We start from the raw sequence: 8,578 nt of genomic DNA, 5'->3' as shown, positions 1-8,578 counted from the left end.
AAAATGGTGGTACTGCCAAAATTTTTATATCCGTTTGTAAATATTCCTATTCACCTCACGCAACATTTTTTCATCACACTGCGGTCCTTGCTGGGGGGGCAAAAAACCGAGGGTCAAGTGGGAGACATTAACACGCCCGTATGAGATGGAAGGCTTCACTGTACCTGATATGCAATTGTATTATTTGTGTGCTTAAGCGCTTAAGCACAATATACCTTTTACTGGCAAGACGCACCACCGTTTACACCACATGCTGCAGTGGAGGCGGGGGCGGTTCACCCAATCCCACTCAAAGCGATGATTGTCAATAACACCACTGTTTTTGAAAGGGGTGAAATAGACACCGTGAAATGTACATCTCGAGCCTGGTAAGACTTGGGACTGCGTACTACGAAACTTCCGCTGTATGCGCCAGCAATGCCGTTGGTTCATCATATGGATATATCTGTAACGGGTGAGGCAGGATCTCTTAAGGCACTGCATGATGTTGGGGCGCAAACAATGGGCGACATATATCCTGGTGGGAAGTTTATAAGTCTGCAGAAGTTTGTGGGGGACAGGGAGAACATTGCTATGCTGACCTTCATCTACAGCAGGCTGTGGGCTGCGTTGCGGAAGTTATACCCCAGCTTCCCGGATGAGCCACCAGCTCTGGGGGCCTTACAACTTATATACACCACACAAAATAGAAGCATATTGGTTTCACGTCTATACACAGCTGCATAACAGGACGAAGAGATCATTGAGGTGGTCTCTGTGGCCAAGTGGAATGCTATATTGCCGCAACCACTGATGGAGGAGGAATGGGAGGTATGTTGCAGATCAACGGGTCAATTTGCAGCAAACGGAAATCTCAAACTTATTCACTATAAGTACGTCCACCAGATGTACTACACACCAGAACAAATATATAAATATGGTCTGAGGAACTCGCATTGCTGCAAAAGATGTGGGGCTGATAATTCAGATTTTTGGCAATTGACATGGTCCTGTTCAAAAGTGGCGGATTTCTGGGGGGAAGTCACAGTAACGTTAACGAAAATGGTGGGTGAGAATATTGACTGTGATAAAAAAAGTCTGCTTACTAGGAAATGTATTAAATGTTAAGACCACTAATCGGAAATTTGTGGTGACGGAGTTACAACTGGCAAAGCGTCGGGTCTCACTCAATTGGGATGGTAGACCTGCGCCTAAACTGGTACATTGGTTACAAGGTATAACCTACTGTTGAGATCAACTTACTTGCTATGAGGAAGAACTGCCCAGTGCGTCAAGGCCACGTGATATTTGGGGCCCATTCACTGCATATATGCTAACCAACGCTGTTGACTGATGACACTGATGACACTATGGGGGTCATTAGGATGACAGGCGGACTTGGTCCGCCCGCCATCCTATCAGATAATGGGACCGCCCGCCATAAGGGCGGGGGTCCTGTGGTGGTATTAGGATGTGCCCGCCACAGTGGCGGGTGCATCCTGCATTTTTTAACATTGTTGCGGGCGATGCTCTCAGCACCGCCCGCCACAATGCTAAAACTGCATGTATGCATTTGCATACACAAAGCGGCAGGCACTGCGCAGTGCCTGCTGCATTGCGTATGCAAATGCAGGGGGGGTACCAACCGCAGGTACCCCCCATGTGCACCCCCCACCTCGCCTTCACCCTGGGGGCCCCAAAGTGAAGACTGCCTGCCTTTCCATGGCGGCAATGCATCTGTTTTGGCCCATGCTAATATGGCTGGCGGTGTCTGATAGACACCGCCACCATATTAAACCTTTTCCTCCCTGGTCGGAAGGCGACCAGGGTGGATAAGCGGCGGACGGACTTTCCGTCCACCGCGGTCCCCCGCCATAGTAATATGGCGAGGGACATGGGTGGCAGGCGGATAAGGATGTCTGGTGGATTGCCACTGCCCGCATGGTGGTGGTGATCCGCCAGACATCCTAATGGGCCCCTAAGTATGCTGATAACGCATAATATGTTTGCTTTTAGATGTACCTGTACTCTAATACTACCTTGAACCTCTATAATGTTAGAACAACTGGCTACTATGTATTTTGTACGATTGTGAACGTGATGTATTGTTATGTTTGATGGTTATAATATGAAACTCATAATAAAAAATTAACAAATAAAAAAAGTTGGGCAGCGAGCGTGTAAAATCAACCTCCCGGAGAGATTTCTCAACGTGGGCGGTCAGATTTCTCATTGCGAGTGGTCGCGTATGCTCGCGACCGCTCGCGTTGAGAAACCGTCTGTTCGCATTGAGAAAGCTGCTGCTCGAATAAAAATCTACTCGAGCAGCAGAAAGGAAGCAGCGCTCGCTGTGCATTGTGCAGTTCCCGATGATTGCACAGTGCGGGCAAGCACTTGGCACTGAAAATCACTGCAAACAGCATGTATCTAACTCACTCTGACGCTTGTGGAGCTCCTTGTAGCGCAGCAGAGGTTTTTTTGCACTTGACGGAGTTCCGCTACGTGGAACTCCGCAAATTCCACCTAGGCTTACAAAAGAGGTTTGAAAGAAAGAACTGAAGATGAACTGATGGGTATTGAATCACTCCATTTCTAGACTAGACTTCTACGAGGGGCTTGTGAGCTACTGGAAGCTCTCCAGCTACCTGTAAGTAGCTCTCCTGTATGAAGCCCAGCCTACTAATCTAGAATATTTTATTTTGTTGAATTAATATATGTATACCAACATTGAAAAGCCTGTATTTGAGACGTAAATGTGGGTATTTTCAGGAATCATAAACTGATGTTTGGAGGAAAATGATTGAATTTCCAAAATATATTTAAAGATGATGTTTGACTGATGAATCAAGAGGCGTTGGAGTGACTTATTTCTAACATTACTTTGATGCTGTCACGTTTTAGCCATGTACAGGCATTCCAAATTGATAAAGCCTTTTTTACATTACTGCACCAAGGTGATAACTGCTGAAAATCCTGCACAAGGTAAGCTCTAATGTCATCTTGTCTGATGTCCTCACTCTTTCTACACTCTTGTTAGGAGCTACGGGTGATTTTAATTGAACATTAGAAACTCTTATTACAGACAATTTTGGAGACCCCTGCTCCAGACTTACAATACAACTGAGCCAATGACTATTCTGGAAAGTTTTAAAAAAGTGATGAGCAGGGACAAAACACAATGTCCAACATACAACCATTACCCTGACCTGCTCAATAATATGATATCATATCAGGCGGAACCCATATCTTCAAATAAAAGCAGCCCAGCCCTGCAATTGGCAAAACCTGGAAACCATTCTAACGACCCCATGGAAGCCAATGAGTACAGTCTTGTTCAAAATATGCTGTTGGTTTGCCTGCAGTGTGATCCCATTACAGTCTATGGAGGCCTTTGGCTTGCTGCCAGGCTGAAGGGTTTTCATATAAGGGCGAGAGTCTTTGATAGAGAGTGACTCAATCTTTTCCTGTTGTTTAACCTCCATTTCTCTCTGCTTGATATGATACATGAGTCTTTTGCAGCGGAAACATCGAGGCCCCAACAAAATGATTAGCCTGAATATAATGCAACTGTAATATACAGGCCATTGGGCATGACCTTCACAGTCTGCATTATGAGAATGAGCCACAAGCAGGGTGAAATATGTCTATAACTAATAAACATCTCTGTACATCTGTATTCAGCTGACTAAGTTTCATTTAGTGTTACTGTAAGAAATTAGATTATTATTAGGTTTGGGTGACTACCCACCCCAAGTAATTAACACAACCCTTGTCAGGGTGAACCTTCAGCATCACTAAATTAACGTGAGCTGAGCCTCCTTTGGCACAGAGCAGCTAGACTTAACTGAGGCCAATGTTTAATGTATTTATGCCGTACTGGAACAGTAAGGAAGTAAAAATGTAACACAAAAATGTAATAAACAAAAAAAGAAACGCCCAGTTAGGATAACCGGAGATCTGAATTTTCAAAGTTTAAAGTAGAGATAGCACCAAAAAGCACAAAGAACGGGGCGTGGCTAGGGAAGCCAGCATGGCGGACGCAGCTTGCAGAGCTCCGTCCCCGCCAGCAAGTTATCCGTCCACTGATCCTGCCTTCCCCACTCTAAAGCGACCTAGAGGGGGAATCCTATATTGGACCTTGGCGGCACCCCACCAGCGAAGTTCCGGTTGATTTGGAGCACCGGGGGCCTGGCACCGACAGCCGAGAGCAGAGCGGCCTGTGCAGCCCGCCGCAGCCGGGGACCTCGAGTTTCGCGAGTCCCGCCTATAGGCGAGCGGAGGTACCAGGGGCACGGACAGTGTGGAGTGGGCCTGCATCGGCCGGGGTCCGCGGTCGGCCCGGCGATCCTGGTGGCGGCACCTGAGGCCCCCATTGGCAGCGACGACCCTGAGGAGATCGGCGGACCCCGGGCCCCAGTGAGAAGAGAGGGCAGTGGGGCTTAGCCCGGGCAGTGTGGCATAGTCCTTGGGAATAGGGCACCCCTTCGGTTTGGCTCCCGGCCCCCTGCCTGGCGGCGGACATCCCCGGACAGCGTTGGCCAGACACGAGTGACGCCCCACCAGAGAGGTCCCGGTCGCTTTGGTGCACTGGGGGTTGGACAGAAGCGGTGGTGGGGAGTGCGGCCTATGCCACCGGCCGCAGCCGGGGACCTCAATTTTCGTGGGTCCTGGCGGTGGACTTGCGACGGCCCTGGGGGCACAGCCCTTGCGGAGTGATCCCGAATTGACAGGGGCCTGAAACGGACACGAGTGGCTCTCACTGCAGCATCTGGGGCCCCTACTGCCAGCAAGGTTATCGAGGTGGCCAGTGGGCCCTTGGCCCCGACGAGGGCAGTGGGGCCTGGCCTGGACAGCGAGGCGGGGCGCTCGAGATTGGAGCGCTCCCCCGGGGCAGCTCCCGCCCCCCGGCCTGGTGGCGGACCTCCCCAGATGGCGTCGGCCGGACGGCCGAGAAAGTAAGGAGGTGTGCGGCGACTCCCAGACGTGGGGGCGTGGGGAGGCCCTGTGGACAGCAATTCTTGAGGGGGCCTGGGACCAGTCGGACGGCGGCCGGGTCGGGCCGTGGAGAGCGTGGAGGCCGTGAGGGGGGCCCTAGTGCCATTGGACCCGGCCCGGGTCACTAACGGATAGGGGGCTGCTGTCGCCGGGGGCCGGCTGCTGTGGCCCGGGCCCCATTTGTGTGCTGAAGCTTGGAGGGGCAATTATCTGCAGCCTATAAAGAGTGTGCGGCCCTGGGATCCGGGGGAGCGGACTGGGGACCCTATTGGCCATAGCGACAGCGGAGGGGATCCTCGAGCGGCGCCTTGGCAGTCGGGCCGGGCCACGGCGGGACCTTGGGTGGTGCTGCCGGCTACGCTCCTGGTGGTCTTGCCGACGGGACTCTGTGAGGCGGCATCCAGGTAGTCATGACACGCGGTGCAGGTGGCGGGGGGGCCCCCAAGCATGGCCCGTCTCATAGATTTACGGGACCCACTGGGGGCGCGGGGGCCTCGGGTGGACATCATGATGCCGGGCCGAACAATGCGGCCCTTATGGCGGCCATCACCCAGTCATGGGGCATGTTGGGGACAAAGATAGGGCAGTGGGATCTGAAGTTACACTACTGCGCCAAGATCTACGAAACGCCGTATCCCGCCATACGGAGGCTGAGACACGTATCTCCGGGGCGGAAGACGATATTGTGACCCTCAAGCGCAAGGTGGCCAGCATGGAATCCGTTCAGAAGGGCCTAGCGCTCCGTGTGGATGATGCGGAGGGGCGCGCCAGGCGCAACAACCTCCACTTTGTCAGCCTGCCGGAGGGCTGCGAAAAGGGCAATATGGAGGGCTTCCTGGCGCAGTGGATCGAGAGCTGGCTCCCTCCTGACACCTTGTCTAGATGCTTTGTAATTGAGCGGGCGCACCGGGCCCTGATGCAAAAACCGCCGGTGGGGGCACGGCCGCGGCCGCGGCCTGTGATCGCCAAGCTAATAAATTACCATGATAGGGACATAATCCTACAACAGGCCAGAGCGAAGGAACCATTGCTGTATGACAATCATCGTGTCCTGATCTTCCCGGATTATACTCGCATGGTACAACAACGGCAGTCTTTTACAGCGGCCAAGGCTCGGCTGCGCAACCTGAAAATAACTTACACCCTACTATATCCGGCCCGCCTCCGGGTCGTGTTTCAATCCATTACCCACTTCTTTGAATCCCCAGAAGAGGTGTTCACATGGACAGACGAAATAGTGCCAGTGAGAGTGCATACACCTCCGGGGCTGGACGCCGACTCCTTTTGCAGTGGGGCATAGGCGCGGCCTCCCCGGGGGGCGCGACCGAAAGACAACTGGAGGTCTAGGTCCAGGCAGCGGTGTACATCGGGCAATGCCTCAGAGAAGGAGAAAGAAGCTGCCGGGATTCAGAAGAAGGGCACCTGAAAGTTTCAAGGGACATACTATTGGTATATTGCAACTGCCCTCTGTGATAGTGTGCCATACCCCCGGGTACAATAGGCCCCCAACAGAATGGGTGCGAAACATTGCTGGAGCGTTTAGATATTTCAGTAGGTGAATCAGGGTTAGCCGGGGTGGAGGGAGGGTTAATCACAGGCGGGGGGTTCCCCCAGTTGTGGGTTGGTGGTTGAGGGTTGTCGGGGGTTAGGGTTGTTCTATGGGGATCCATTGGTGTGGAGGGTCCTCGACCTCATGTTGAGGGTGGAGGCCCTGCTACACTGCGACAGGTACTTCATTGTTTCTTAAGGTATGGGGTGGGCAAGGGGGTTGGGGGCAGGGGGGCTGTTGAATGTTGGATTGGGGGACGCACGGTTTGGGCAACGTAGCAATGGTGGTCGAGTGTGCACCTTCATGGCGCGTACTGTGGCTCTTTGATCCAGGTGGTCCCTGATGTCGTGCCCGGTTAGTACGGCCAGTGGGCCCGGGGGCACTATTCGAGTCCTCAGCTGGAATGTGAGGGAAGTGCTGGATAAGATAAAACGGGGGGCAGGCAAAGAGGGCAGGGGCGGATATAGTGATGCTGCAGGAAACACATCTCCTGGGTAATAAAACACTGGGACATATTATCAAGAAAGGGCGTTACATTATCGCTGCTTTTATCGGCAGGAAACTGCCGATAAACCGGCGATAATGGGCTTGATAATATGCTCTATTGAATTCCAATCAAAGCCCATGTTAAATGTCTTCACATCTAACATGAGCTTCGATTGGAATTCATAGAGCATATTATCAAGCCCATTATCACTGCTTTATCGGCAGTTTCCTGCCGATAAAAGCGGCGATAATGAAACGCCCTTTGTTGATAATATGCTCCACTATGCCTCCAACGATTTGGCTATCACCAGGTCTTTCACGCAGGGTTTACCAAGGGTTCTAGGGGTGTTGCCATCTTAGTGCACCGTAGGGTTCCTTATGTCCATTCCACTTATTGTATAGATACGCAGGGCCGTTATATATTTGTTCATGGTACACTAGGGGAGGAGCCCATTGTGCTGGGATGTGTGTATGCCCCACCCCCTCTCCAGTGGTCCCTCGTTGAGAAGATTTTTGCAGTATGGGCAGACATCCCGAATGTACTCACAGTGGTGGGTGGGGATTGGAATGACGTCATGGACAGTACTCGAAATAGGTGCCGGCCTGGAGGAGGGAGTGTGGTAGCTAGTCCCTCCAAATTGAGTGACATGATCAGGAACCTGAATTGGGTGGATACCTGGAGGCACATGCACGGCGCTCAGCGAGAATATATCTTTCTCTACGCGGTTCACAGATCCTTCTCCAGGCTGGATTACATATTCATTCCCAGGGCGGTAATAGGTAGAGTGGAGGCCGCAGATATACTGCCGCGCGGGCTGTCGGATCACTCCCCCACTGCTGTAGACATTTGTTTGGATAGGCGGAGAAAGCCGTTTCGCTGGCGTCTCTCCGTTTGGCATCTGCAACTAATGGACTATCAAAAGCACATGGGTGAGGCCATAGCTTACTATCTGTCCGAAAATGTGGGGACGGTGGCGGATAAGACGACGCCATGGGAGGCAATGAAACCCATATTGCGGGGAACAGATATTGCTTGGTGTGCAGCGGCTCAGAGGAGGCGTAGGGTGATCTTGGTTCAGGCTGATGTGGAGATCAGGGATTTGGAGCATCGCGGCAGTGTTGAGGGGGAGGACCAGACGGTTGGGCAGCTATTGCTGGCACAGCAGTCCTATGCCTCTCTATTGCTGGATGAGGCACGACAGTTGTGGCTGGCGACCCGTCGTAGAGTATACCAATGGGGCAACAAATCAGGGACGATGCTACATAGACTGTGTCAGGGCATATTTAAGACTCAGACCCTCCTGAGGATTCAAGATGACACTGGGTTCCCTGTCACGGATCCCAAGGAGCTCGCTGAGGGCTTTGCTGCCTATTACGCAGACCTGTATGCCCCGAATGAATGCATTTCCGCAGATTTAGTTGGCAAGTTTAAAGCAGATCTGCCACCGCGAGCGGTTTTGAATGAAAAACGAAACTGCCTTGAACTCCTGTTGACGGAGGATGAGCTGGGTGCTGCCCTGGGAGAGCTGAACACTGGCAAGGCTCCCGGCCCCAATGGATTCCCCAGCG

The sequence above is a fragment of the Lissotriton vulgaris genome, chromosome 5, assembly GCF_964263255.1.
Source record: "Lissotriton vulgaris chromosome 5, aLisVul1.2, whole genome shotgun sequence".
Taxonomy (NCBI): domain Eukaryota; kingdom Metazoa; phylum Chordata; class Amphibia; order Caudata; family Salamandridae; genus Lissotriton; species Lissotriton vulgaris.
This window is presented reverse-complemented; position numbering follows the sequence as displayed.